This window comes from Limulus polyphemus, unplaced genomic scaffold (genome assembly GCF_000517525.1).
Source record: "Limulus polyphemus unplaced genomic scaffold, Limulus_polyphemus-2.1.2 Scaffold3951, whole genome shotgun sequence".
Taxonomy (NCBI): Eukaryota; Metazoa; Arthropoda; class Merostomata; order Xiphosura; family Limulidae; genus Limulus; species Limulus polyphemus.
The window spans coordinates 16,295-31,529 of record NW_013669561.1 but is presented as its reverse complement, the minus strand read 5'-3'; the positions used below and the strand labels follow the sequence as shown (position 1 = coordinate 31,529).

Sequence of the window (15,235 nt, the reverse complement as noted above, 5' to 3'; positions counted from 1 at the left end):
AAATATAAATTTAATCTAAACAAACGTTGATATTAAAATAAATATATAATAACAAATTCATTACAATTATAATTAAAACCCATCTACCATTTATTCACCCAAATCACTAAACAATCTAAATCCTTTTGTAAATCAGCAGCATCTTCTTCACAGTTAGCAGTACCGAAGACCTTAATATCATCTGCAAATTTAAGTAATTTATTGACTTTTCCTTTATTTATGTCATTGATGTAAATCAAAAAGAGCAAAGGTCCTAAGACTGAGCCCTGAGGTACCCCACTTGTGTCATTAATCCAATTTGATTTAACTCCCTTTGTAACAACCCTCTGCTTTCTTCCATCCAGCAAACTCCTCTATCCAATTGGCTAACTTATTCCCCACACCTACAGAAAAAAATTTTTTACAAGCCTTTTATGTGTCACCTTGTCAAAGGCTTTCTGAAAATCCAGATACACCAAATCTACACTCTTACCATCATCTACATAAGCAGTAACCGTTTCAAATATTGACAAAAATGTTGTGATAAAAGAAAAGAAAAAAGAGAGAAAGAAGAAACAGAATAAGTGGATTATACACTGATAGTGTTTAAGATAAAAAGAGAAGAATAGTTCAGCTTGTCAACTGAATTCTAAAGCCCAAGTGGACTTTTAACAACAAGAGAACTGTATAGTATTTAAGATACAACTGTGATATACATAGTGTAAAGAAATTTTGTACATATGTTTAACTTATTTTGAATATATATTATTTTAAAACAAGTGAAGTCTGTGCTGTTCGTTTATCTTTGAATTTATTGCCAGCAAGTCACAGACACCTAGTCCTTATACAAACAACTCACTATGAAATATATCTACAGTTGTCTATAGCAGTAAGTTTTCACTGTACACCCTATGGCCCCTAGGTCTTCTCAATGTGTTGTGTTCTCTTATAAATAAAAGTTAGGCTGACTGTTTACAAGTTTTCATGTATCCTCCCCTTTGGGAATGACATAGTGGGATCATCGTTTGGATATGACCCCACCCTCCCAATGTAACCCCATGAGTGCCTATGTCCTCCCATGGCATTGAATGGATACACTTATTTGTTTGTTGTTAAATACAAAACTGCATGATGGGCTATCTGTGCTATGCCCACTACAGGTATCAAACCCCGGTTTTTTGCATCACAAGCCCTCAGACTTACCATTGAGTATTAGTGGGCTTCAATAGGTACGTCAGCAAATATAACTATAATTGTTACAACTTTATAACATAATTTACAACTATTTTTCTTCAGATCTAACCCTCACTGCAGTAGTAACTATACCCTTCTACGAAATGCATTTTCTGTTTATGAGCATATTGCACACGGTGGTTGATTAAACAATATTTACATGTTAAATAGTTTTAAGTCATTCGGCCAGCTGTACGGTATGATACGCGAGGTGACATGTCTACTTCAACTAATCAGCGCACAACCCAACGTGCAGTAACGGATTCCAAGAAACAGGTACATGAAACTTCCTGATCTTTTATTCCTACAGCACGTGACTTTGAAATACTACACGTGGGGAAAACAATATGTGGGTCAATACGGTGGCTGGTGACACGATTTTTATTAGGTAAGACTGTCATATCAACAGAAAAGCATGTTTTGAAACACACACACATACACTTATTGCCTAGGTGCCTTACACTGAAGCAAAGATAACCCCTGTTGCTTAGGTAATTTACATTGAGTCATAGATACAACTCCCTGTCGCCTACGTGCTTTATACTGAAGCAAAGAAAACTCCCTGTTGTCTAGGTACTTTATACTGAGTCATAGATACAACTCCCTGTCGTTAGTTGCTTCATATTGAAGCATAGATAACTCTCTGTTGCCTAGATACTTTAATACTGAGTCACAAGTAAAATACCTGTCGCTAATTGGTTTATATTGAAGCACAGATAACTCCCTGTTGCCTAGATACTTTAATACTGAGTCACAAGTAAAATACCTGTCACTAGTTGCTTTATATTGGAGCACAGATAACTCCCTGTTGCCTAGATACTTTAATACTGAGTCACAAGTAAAATGCCTGTCGCTAGTTGGTTTATATTGAAGCAAAACTCCCTGTTGCCTAGATACTTTAATACTGAGTCACAAGTAAAATACCTGTCGCTAGTTGGTTTATATTGAAGCACAGATAACTCCCTGTTGCCTAGATACTTTATACTGAGTCATGGATACAACTCCCTAGCACACAAATGCAACTCTTTATCCCTTAGGTGTTTAAACTTAGTCACAGTGGAGAACAAATATAATTACTAACAGAAATCATCAACTTACGTTTAACCATTCACACTTATTACACACTGTCTTGCATGAAATTATTGTTTATGGCGTTCTTCAAATATTGAATAAATGCCACTTTTATAATTAATCAATACACACCATAGTTGGAGCGTAAGAAGAGACGTTGTTGCAAAGATTGATGAACAAGTGAATGTCTATGGCAATACATAACAGGTTAATAGAATAAATCGATAAAGTTACGAGTACGAATTATATATATATATATATATATATAATTGTTTAAGTTATAAGTTATCGTGCTTGGTAAAACCAAACACACTGTTAGCCTCAATTATACATACGCATGATATGTAATTTAATTATTTTTACACTGATTTTTATAATTCTGTTAAACTTATAGATTAACACTTCAAGTACATTTCTATATATTTCTTTATCTACAACTTGTTACTATATCACAGTACGACTTAAAGAGGCAGAGGTACACATTCCAACAATGTTTTATCATATTTGTCCTCAGTATTAGTTACGACGATCACAAGGAACACCTTCCAACAATGTTTTATCATACTTGTCCCCCAGTATTAGTTACGACGGTCACAAGGAGCACCTTCCAACAATGTTTTATCATACTTGTCCCCAGTATTAGTTACGACGCTCACAAGGAACACCTTCCAACAATGTTTTATCATACTTGTCCCCAGTATTAGTTAAGACGCTCACAAGGAACACCTTCCAACAATGTTTTATCATGTTTGTCCTCAGTACTAGTTAAGACGCTCACAAGAAACACCTCCCAACAATGTTTTATCATGTTTGTCCTCAGTATGAGTTACGACGCTCACAAGGAACACCTCCCAACAATGTTTTATCATGTTTGTTCTCAGTATGAGTTACGACGCTCACAAGGAACACCTCCCAACAATGTTTTATCATGTTTGTCCTCAGTGTTAGTTACGACGCTCACAAGGTGTTTTTTTTTTCCTACAACATCCACAAGGAGTGACGACAAAACACAAAACCTTCACAAGTATAGTATTTTTCAAACGTGTCTAGTTCTACCTTCTAAAACTTAATACATCGTAGTAGTACGTAGCCACTACGTAACGTTAACTTCCTTAATTACCAATTGATATCTTGTTACAGTTACAAGTAGTTGGAATTACAGTAAAACTACGTAACAACAAAAACAATGATGGTTTACAACTGCCACAGAGCTGTACAAAAACTACTGTCGCAAGTTTTTTTTTTAAATATATTTTTGTACACCCATGAGAAAAACAAACGCATGTAAAAGCGGCTTTAATCGAGATCTGTTTAGAAAGTCTTCATTCTACGACATACACATAGTACAAATAAAAATGAACCAATCAAAAACGGGTAAGCTGGTTAAAAAAATCAATTAGAGTTACAACCGTTGTTTTATGATGTATTTTGTATTGTATGTAATAAAGTAATGGTGAGGGTAGGGGGATATGAACCACGTGGCTGAAATACTTTCGTTCTACTTTCCAAGAAGATAGAGAATCTGCCTATACTTAACAATCAGTTACAAAGCTACCTTTATTTAGCTCTTATTGTAACTTTATGATCAGGAATAATGGGCGACCTCTACTGTTAATCATGTTACGGAAGGCTGGAGTTTCAGTTTTACAGCACAACAGCCAGTGATGACCGAAGCTGCCGGGGTTAGTAGCGCGTGACAAGAAAGCCGTCATCCCAGTGGTGAGGGGAACAGATCAGATAGCAGCAACTGGCAATCCATTCATCCACACACACACACAAACACACACAGCCTGAAAAGAAAGGTTATATTGAACATCTTTATTGTACACATTACAGAAGTAGGAGGCAGGAAAAAAAAAGAGATGGAAATTCAGATAAATACACACGACCAAAAAACAGCCTTTTGTATTAAACACAAACAATACTTTCATATCAAATGATCCAGTAGATTAAAAACTAATTCTTCTACAAAAGTACTTACTAGATTTTTTGTTCTTAACAACATTTCTTACTGATTTTTAGCATCTCTTTCACCCATTTTTTTCCCTAGCGTTTTTGTTAACTTCTATAACTTTGTCTACAAAATGTAAAGCGACCTCTATTTTATTTATATAATGTCATTAAGCGGATTTTTACCTGGGATTTCACAAGCTTCTTAAAACAGGAACATAGTGGAAACAATAATTATGATGAACCTGATTCACGGCGTTTTTACATTTAACTATCCTTCTTTAGGTTAGTAGAAACACGTAAGAAATTAATATACCTGAAACAATTTTAACATAAAAATGAGTTTCATGCTTCACAGTTTTAACCAGACACATAAGTGACTCTAACACTTCTTAATGAGATTTTACAGATTCTAATTCTTTAAAACCTTTGTGGTATTTTATTTTTTCTAATAGTGTTTCATGTTTGGTGAAATCTAGCATTTAAAATGTTTGAAATAAAAATAACAAATTTTTACTTCGGGTTTTAGAACTACGAACTTTAAATTGGGCTTGGTTTGCTACAATTGTGGTAAAAAGTTTTAAGTACTATTTTGTCCAACACGCTCTTTTAAGATGCGACAACAAATTTTGTAATACGTTTATTTCAGTTTCAAAAGTCTTGCGAAAATGTATAAAATCCTTAACAGCCAATAACGTTAATTTTTGTGTATTTGGAAAAACTCTGATAAACCTCAGATGATATAAATAATGAACACGTTTTATAAATAATATTTCACTGTCACAGCCCCCAGTAGCACAGCGGTATGTCTGCGGACTTACAACGCTAGAAACCGGGTTTCGATACCCTTTGAGTGCATAGCAAAGAAAACCCATTATGTAGTTTTGTGCTTAACTTCAAAGAAACTTCATTGTCACGATAATTACTAATGAATCTTTATCGAGAAGCAAACGTACTTCCACGCTGACTACAGCAGATTTAATTTTACCTTTAAGCCTACTTTATACATTTACGTAATAGTAAAAAGTCTACAGATGCTATTACAAGGTTACATGCAACTGTATGATGATAAGCCTGTAAATCTGTATGCTGTCACACAACTGAGACGTACAAAACAATAAAATTATACTTAGGCATATATATAAAATGTGATGACAGTCACATTTCATTCTAGATATATTTTAGCAAATTTCACTTGGTAAATTACAAATTTCAGAGCAATTCAAATCTGTCTTTTGTCTGCCACAAATCGCTGCCCTTTAGTTCAATACACGTCACCACCAGCTAAGAGGTTTATCTAAAGCGTGATTCGTATGAAATGCAAAATAATCAATGTTTCGGTGTAACAATTAAGACAACGATGTAAGAAATTTTATTAGGCCAAGTATTTAATAAATTTAATCATCTTTTACTATATGGATGACGGTTATTGTGGTGCTCTGGGAACTATTTCCAGCATCGCTGATCATGGCCATTATTAGACAGTATTACCTAACATCATCGTTATAAGCTCCAATGACGACTACAGAGATCACGTTCAATCAGACCAAAGGCATAAAAATCCAATGTACTTTGATCGTGGAACGTGACAGGTGTATGTAGTAATGAGGTGATTTGATTAAGTTCCTTTGTTTATCTTTCTCATAAAAATAGCAGCTGGCTTAGAGATGTGACTGACAGCCTGTCAACTTTTGTTAATTTCAAATCCTCGTGTATTTACTTATCAGTGGTACTGAGATATTTGATTAACTTCATAGCAGATTCACAGAACACAATAAAAAACCGCCCCATGTTTTCCACTATTGCAACTCAAAAAAAAAATAGTATATCTGTTAAAAACACAGTAATTTTAATCAAAGAACCAAACATAAACGAAAAATCACGGAATACATCTTAACTGAACAGAACAACCCTACTCTAAACCAACACCCTGGGGTGCCAAGATATCTCTACTAAGTCTTGCAACAATATCCGGTCATGTGACCTCTTTGTTCCATACTGTATATATATCTGTTTCAGTGTAAACTACTTGTACCTGATGATGACAAAACCTTGTACAAACGTTGTACATTTGCTTTTATGTTAAACTCATATTAAAGTTCTTCTTCATTACCCATTCAAGCCGTCTCCAAGCATTATTAGTCTTAAAGTGGGTTCCTCGTCATCGAATTTAACTTCATAGCAATCGCTTTTTGGGTCGGAGTGGTCTCTTTCGTAATAATAGCGTTCAACTTGCTGTTCAGGACGACGAGTTCGATTGGACAGCGGTGTAGTTTTGAAGCCTTTGCTGTCCTAAATACTCGATGTGTAGTTTTTCCTCTTCCGAGAAAAACACGAAAGGTTTCCTCCCTTTTTAAAGTCTATTATCGTTTAACAAATTTGCTATACGAATATATCTTCACGAAAAGGTGTGTGATAGATATTTGTAAAGCCAAAACTCCAGCAGTAGCTGCACTGCACTGTCGAACGCAATTCATTGTGAACCAAAAATATTGGTGATACACGTAAAATTATATACGAAAATACCGTTAACAACGAGGGTACCTAATTGATGACTCAATGCATTCTGATTTTACAGGATTTTGTTTTTTTATATACTGATTTATTACAGTAAATCCTTCTAGATGGTTTGCTATATCGAATTTACTTCATTAATTAATTTGTAAGTTAATATTTTTTTCTAATTTATATTGTTAATTTATTTTTGATTAGAAGTTATTTCTGTACAGCACAATAATAAGAAACTTCACAAAATTCTAAACTATTTTAATCACTCAGCCAAAGAAGACTAAGCACAAAGCTCATTGTCTGTTAATGCTTACTGCTCAGTGCTAACTGGAGTAGAGGTATCTTACACCAAGGAATAAAACACCAACAAAATAATCTAACGCCCAGAAAATTTAATACCGAACATTTCGAATTCAAACACGTTGAAACTCTTTAATGTAAATCAAATGATATCATTTTCCTCTTTCAGTGTGTAATAAGAGTGATGAAGGGCATGAGCTTCAGCACCTGTTCTATTTCATAATTGTTATTATTTCCATTAATGATTCAACATATTTCCGCCAGTTGCTATTTCTATCTCGAGCTTTCCGTTTCTTAATTTCACCGAGCGTTTTCTTTCAACCTGTACCACGAATGTTTTACTCTGTATTAATGAACTACGATGGTTGATAGAAAATCGTGTTAATCATGGACCACGATAGTGCTTCATAATAAGGATCGCAAAGTGCACAAAACCCTAATAGAACGTTCGGGCAAAAAGCACCTTAAACAGTAAAGATTCTGTTCAAGCAACACTAAAACCTTTACAATTGATTGGTAAGATTGTACACATCTAAAAATTCACAAAAAAGCATGTATGTTAGCCTTATAAGGAAATGGAAATATGCTCAAAACAGCGTATTTGTAATTCTTCTTATTCTCTTGCCAGCCTACAACAAAAACGGCTTGGTATATTGCATCCAAACCTTTTGTAGAATACTAAATAAGGTATTACGAAGGTGATAGGGGTATTGAAAAGTCGATTTTTTTCTTGTAGTGTAAATGATGTTATCATTACCCCTTAAAATTATCTTTCTTACAAATATCTGGTGTTCCTTACAAAGCTTAAATACAGGGTGAAACAAGAATTACCAGCTAATAATAGATGAACATTAGATGACTGTAATATGTAGATACTCAATGCTTTGTATACTATACAGTCGGTGTCTTCAGGGAGCCAACCCCTATGTTATGAATGAGGTGAAGGAGTAAAAAATAATAATAATCAATACACATGATATTAAATTTTATTACACACATTCGTAGAATAATTACTTTAAATACTTATAAAAGCGAATACTCCGTTTGAAATTATGTCACCACAGTGAAATTTGTTGACACAACTGTTTTGGTTTTTGAGTTATCATGTAATAAAAAATAAGCAGAAGAAAGAACAACAAGAAATTCAAACTTTTTGCTATGATATTTACAGACATTGCCAGAAGTTGTGACTCAGTCATTACATGTATATTGTTATAAAAGGAAACACTGTATAGTATTGTAAAGTTCTGATGACCTCTTGAGGAGATTTTAAAATATCATTTGGATGAACAATCAGAGCCATTCCCACATAGACATTGTTAGCTACCGCTTGCCTGATATAGAGAATTTAGTTACATAGAAACTACAAGTGCCCACTATATTCTCAAACAAATCTCAATGACAATTTCCAACTGAAGCTTAACATTTCACATCTCGAACTAATGCGATCTAATAGTCAATAGCTACAGTAAATCATCATGAACCGTATCAGCTACCTACCATATCAAGTAATCATTTGCCCATAGTTGAGCATAAAAAAGCCAGCAAACAAGATAAATAAAAAATTGGGAATTTAAAAACTTGATAATAGGGGTCGTAAAAAAGTAAGGAAACAAGACTGGGGAAACTTTAGACGTTATTTATTCAAACTACAAATCCCTATTTTAACTCTACCAAATGTAAGTCTAAGTAACACCATAGAGTCAAAATATGGGTTTGTATTCTGAGTAAATAATGTCTACGGTATCTCCAGACTTGTTTCCTTACTTTTTTTACGATCCCTAGTTGCAGGTTTTTAAATTCCCAATTTTATTATTTATCCTGTATACTCCGTTGTTTGCTGTGGATCAACTAGTGTATTCATTAAAAGTTACCACTATTGAAACGGACAATCTTGAATTCGTACCTCTTTATTATATATATATTGCACACACACACACACAAATATAACTGTATTATATGTTACACTTTCTATATAACAACTGAATTTCTACAGCCTCTCATCATAACACAACCTACAGCTTTCTCAGCGTACAATCGACATGACGTAGACTTGACTAGAATTTCTGATAAACCGCTGGGTTTTCAAAACAGACCATTATTTATAGCTTTAAGTTAATCTCTTGATTAAGCGCAAGCCACTTACATTTGATAGTGCTGCGATCAACCACTCCCAGTACAGAGCGGTGATTTGAATAATAGGCCAACAGAGAACTACAAAGCATCCGGCGGAGAAATATAGCCGATAACGATGCGTGCCTACGCTTTCAGTTTAAGTATACATCGACGGGCAAATAATAAGGGCCCAACTCTTAATACTTTTACACAACAGATGACATACACAGGAAAGTTTCATAACTGAAATATGATAAGTTTTTATCTTTATGTTTTTCTAAACGTTAAAGATACGAAAGTGTGTAATGATATTCAGACTGGCCTATGTTCTTCTATATAAACCCTTAGAGGAAACTTAAACTACATATAACTTTCGAATTGTATCCATACGTTGATGTTGATAATTATTCTAATTAACACGTCGTTGAAAATATATATAATTAAGTATATAAGCAAGAAAAACTTGGATTCGTGACACGCGAACGCAGACTTTGTGCTATCATGTGTAACAAAACATAATCGACTATGCTCTGCAAATTTCGAGAGAACACGTTATGACTGTGATTCCATAAAAATGATATAAATGATGTACAATTAACACCAGTCTACTAGTCAGGGAGACATGTTTGGTAGGTTATTTTCCAAACAAAGCTTTCCAGTACTCTCCCTCTCTCTCTGAATTGAGATATAAACTCCTTGCAATATCTGGAATCAGAATTATCCACCATTGTGGCCTCGAATTCCCTCTAGCAGAAAAATTAAAAAGAACATAAATAAGCTATAATTGTAGTATCCTCTACAAATAAAATCTGCTTTATATCAAATAATAAACCTAGAATATCATTAGAATAAGAGCAATAGTGATCTAAGACCAGAGCCTTAAAGACACCTCTTGCATGTATTAATTTAGCAGAATATTTGTTTTAGATATTAATTATCGAGATTCTGTTTTTCTGAAGTAGATCTCTAACCAATTATACATTCTACCTCTTATTCTCATACTGTATATTTCTTTATCGATAAATTATGATTTACACAATCAAATATTTTCTTAGATAAGTCTAAAAACACTGATACGATAAATTCACTTTTATCCATTTTATCAATAAAACTTGATGTGTCGATTTACCCTTACGAAAACCATACTTATATTCAGACAATAAAGCTATTAACAAAATTTCAAAGCATACTGCAAATTGATTTTTCTAAAATTTTTGAGAATATGCTAGATATAGTTATTAACTGCTCCTTTATCTCTATCACCGATATTTCCTGGGGTGGGTAAACGGTTGAAAGAAGGTGTAAAATGGAAAACTTTAGCGAAATTACCGTATCCGAGGGTGGCTTCTGACAAACGACGATGTGACTAGGTAGAGAATTCAGTGTTTCATTTATCTGTTCTTTGTAATATATTCATTATCATATTCGTGTTTACAACCTTTATGCGCACGGAAAATGCTACATCAACATGGCGAGTCTTTTCTACTTATGGGTTGACTTTAATCTCGACAAAAACGTTGAAAGATAAATATAAAAAAATGGAAATTTAAAACCTGCAAATAAGGTTCGTAAAAAAGTAAGGAAACAAGGCTGGAGATACTGTAGATATTATTTACGTAAACTACAAACTCCTATTTTGGCTCCATGCTGTTACCTAGAATTGCGGCCCGGCATGGCTAGGTGGTCAGGACGCTCGACTCGCAATCTGAGGGTCGCGGGTTCGAATCCCCGTCACACCAAACATGCTTTCCCTTTCAGCAGTGGGGGCGTTATAATGTGACGGTCAATCCCATTATTCGTTGGTAAAAGAGTAGTCCAAGAGCTGGCGGTGGGTGGTGATGACTAGCTGCCTTCCCTCTAGTCTTACACTGCTAAATTAGGGACGGCTAGCGCAGGTAGCCCTCGTGTAGCTTTGCGCGAAATCCAAAAGAAACAAACAAACCTAGAGTTGCATTTGGTGCTTTTTAAAAGAACACCTTATGTTTGTAAGAAAGCTAACTTCAAGGGGTAAGCATAACGTCGTTTACACTAGAATTATGTTTTTAGCTTATGTAAAATATAGAATAAACAAATCGACTTTTCAATGCCCCAACGACATTCGCAGTACTTTATTTAGTATTCTACAAAAGTTTTGGGTGCAATATACTAAGCCGTTTTTATTGTAAGATGGCAAGATAAAATAATAATAAGAATTACAAACGGGCCGTTTTGATCGGATTTTCTTTTCCTTGTAAGTCTAAGATTCGTGCTTTTATTATGCATTTTTATATAAGTACAGCATCAACAGTCAATAATAAAGGTTTTAAAGTGTTGTTTGAACTTAATCTTTACTGTTTAAGGTTCTGATAGGCTTTTGTGTAATTACTTGCGATCCCTATTATGAACCACTATCGTTAATTATTATATTCTCCACATACTCTGGTTGATTAAAAATGATATGTTTGAATGTTATTAGGTCTGAAATTCATATTCACTCTTAATCAAGAACATAAGCAAAATACTAAAAAACAGGCGTATTTCGTGATGGTTTCGCCGCCATAGTGTAGTTTATGTTAATATAAGTTGTTAGGTGTGCAATGTTATGCCCGATTAACTGTGAAAAAAAAACAAAAAACTTTACGTTGCTGTTGATATGAATGTACTTCTGGTAACTAATAAGACCTTACAATTTGTTGTAGCATCTTTCGTAGACAAGACGGTTGTAAACACGTACAAGTCTTAAGAAAATAGCTAATAAATAGTTTTAAGTTTTTCATTAATAAAAATATTTAAATTATATTTCCTGAGCTACCGTAAACAACAGGTAAATTGTGTTTTCTGTTGAAATTGAGCAAAACTGCCTTAGGGTTATCTGCGGCCTTTTTTTTTTTTATTATTATTATTATTATTATTATTTAGTGATAGACTATAGGGAAGGTAGCTAGTCAATACCACCCACCACCAACCCGTGGACAACTCTAATCGAATAGTGAGATTTCACCATCATTCTTTTAACGCACCCACGGCGCCAAAGTGCGAATATTTTTTTGGCGGTAACGAAACAAAAACCATGGCACCTTGTTTCTACAGTCCAGCAAGCTGACCATCGGGTGGCGCTTGGATCACAAGTAAATGAAATGCCAATTATTTTACCTGAGCACAGAGTCGTTTTTCGAGAGACCCCACAGATTTGGTTGTTGTTCGGCGTTTTTTCGTACGAAGCAACTAGACTATATGCGCCGACCCCACAAACATTGTCAAAGTCCGACAGCCGTTCATCCAGAATAATTTTAATTCCAAATACAAATAAAACGGAATAAAGAGCCACAAGATTTCTCGAGTGTTGATCCTGAAGAGATGTATTATTAAACAATAAATAAATCATTAATATTTCCTTTACAAAGATATTTAGATTTTGACCTTTTTTTTTTTATATTATGCATAAATTTTAAATAATACTTTCTGGTTCTTCTATATTAACTATCCATTCCTTTAATGCTAACTTAATATTTTTATTTGTTATACAGAACAGTGATCTCATTTCATTTGGAATATTATTATATAATTTTGGTGCTTGATACAAATAACTTTTTCTAAATATTTCCTTATGTACTTTAGTTCAGCTCTTGTTTCGTATACTGATTTTATTTTTTCCAATTTTGAATATCTTTACTGAATCTATTTAGTGTTTTATAAATATATAATTTGAGCAATGGTAGTAATGTAATTTAGTATGGTCACAGTGTGATAATGATAACATTCGTTTGTAACTGTATTATAACTCTTGAAGTTTGTTAGATAGGTACCTCTCCAATAGGTCATACCATATTATATAATTGAATCAAACCAAGCACAGTAAATATTTATCATTTCATTCTTAGATAAATATTTGTATATATATAATAAAATCTTACTGCTGATATCTTTCATTTTTCTCCATTATTTTTAAATGTTTTTTTTTTTTTAAATTTAATCTATTACTGTATATTGTCTGATTACAGCACTACGGATCCCATTTTGGCCAGTTTTATGGGGTCACGGTTCTTTCAAAATGTGATGAGCAGAGTCAACTATATTTCATTAGGCTTGATAGCATAAAGTATACTCTCTTTATGTTATGAATCCAGATTTTCCCATAGTCTGGTACTTTGGAAATGAAAACAACAACTTAAACCTGATGGTGTTACAGTTATATTATTACAATCAAATGTCACACAGTAAACCATTTTCACAATACAAAAGAGACAGTTTCGATCGACAAAACAAATCAGCGAACACACTCACAATAGAAATAATCATACCAGCTAAAGAACCGGTTATACTACCTTGTAGTGTCTGACGCCTCTGACGTCATGCATTCTCAACTTACGGAACCAAACAACCATTCTGTATATGCAGTGCATTTGAGCTTGTAAAAAGGGTGCATCGTATATTGCTAAAAAACGTTTGTAGTTCAATTAATTATACATTCTTACAAGGATTTATTTAATTAGAATAAGAATCGACACCAACTTGTGGATGTAATTTATCAAAATCGACGAAAAGTGCAATACTCTGTTTACAAGTGTGCTGTCGACGCAATATTTATTTCTTACAGCGATCCGGCACCAAATAACACACACAAATTTTATCTCACTGTTATTGTTTCTACTGTGTAACTTCCTGATGTTTTACTAATGTGAATTCCTACATCCATAGTAGTTGTTTTAGTTTACTGATTTGGTACTCTTTCGCTGTGGGAATTCTAGCAGCTCAGAATAACATTTGAATTTAATATTTAACTTGAAGCAAGCGATTACACAAGAAGAGGAGAAAGAGTGATAACTTTCGACAATATCGTCTCACTGACTTCGGATTTTATACTTTAAAATTCCACAATCTCGCTTATCTGATCTCGAGAGGCAAGCAGACATATTTCCCAGGTGAGTTGGTTTTCTCCAACTTCATCTGCACCGCATTATGTAATATATACCTGAAGTAGAGATCTGTGAACAACACGTACGATAAGCCTCGTGTTGTTGTTTTTAATAATCGTAATATAATGTTGTTTACAAATCATAAAGGGATCACAGTCGTAACTACATAAACTACTCTTGGTTGTTTGTTTCTCAGTACAGTGCACGTGTCTCAGAGTACTGATGTTAATTAAAGGAGTAGCGGAAGACTGAGCAAAGTATTATTCATTTGAGGTAATATGGGAAATGTCGTTAGATGTACCATTTGGAATTCATACGTCCTTTTAGGGTCGGTAATCGTTACATAACCAAGCTTCAAGTGCTGGAGAATAGGGGGCGGTGACACATCACTTAATTGTCCTCTTGAGTCCGCCCCTTTAGGAACTCAATTTTCGCCTTAAAAATCAATTATACAAGTTCTGCACCATATACCCATACCTAGAGTTCGTAAACTTTATGAATGTTGTTATAACCAAATATTACATGATAGTGCCAGTGCGGGGAATTGGCTGCATGTGATTGGACACAAACGATTGTGACTACGCCCACGTTCAACTAGAAAACCAAGTATTGGTGATCAATACACAGATGAACACATATTCTGAAGAAAATCCACAGATCATATAAAAGAACCCAGGTTTGAGAAAGAATAAGGCTGGAGGTGGAGGTTTGGTTATGATGTAACACTGTTAATAATACTGGGATATAGGGTAAAAATAACAAACTATTTAACAAAGACCAATAAACTCTGAAACCCTGTTCCCGGTGTTCGGCCCCACACGGAACAATAATTTAAGCAATATACCTTATTAAAAGACAGGATGCTTTCGATGTTCAGTATGGAATACATTCATCAAAATTGAGGCCCATTGGTTCTATAAAGCTATAAAAGAACTGACGCCTTTATAAAAATGACCTCTCCTTCAAAGTTGAGGCCTTCATACAAGTAAACCCACCAAACAATCCATAATCAGATTAACAAAAACTGTACAGAAAAGGAATGGTGTAATGGGAAAGGGCAAGTCAAAATCTTCCAATAAAGTCAACTCAGTTGTTTAAATTATCATCCAATAAAGTCAACTCAGTTGTTTAAATTATCATCCAATAAAGTCAACTCAGTTGTTTAAATTATCTTCCAATAAAGT

At 34.0% G+C, this 15,235-nt stretch overlaps 1 protein-coding gene across 2 annotated transcripts in view; it reads right to left on the bottom strand.

Moving 5' to 3' along the window:
- LOC106470334 (mitogen-activated protein kinase kinase kinase 9-like) overlaps positions 1-15,235 on the bottom strand; it is an 85,907-nt gene that overhangs the window by 57,860 nt on the left and 12,812 nt on the right. The window lies entirely within an intron of this gene.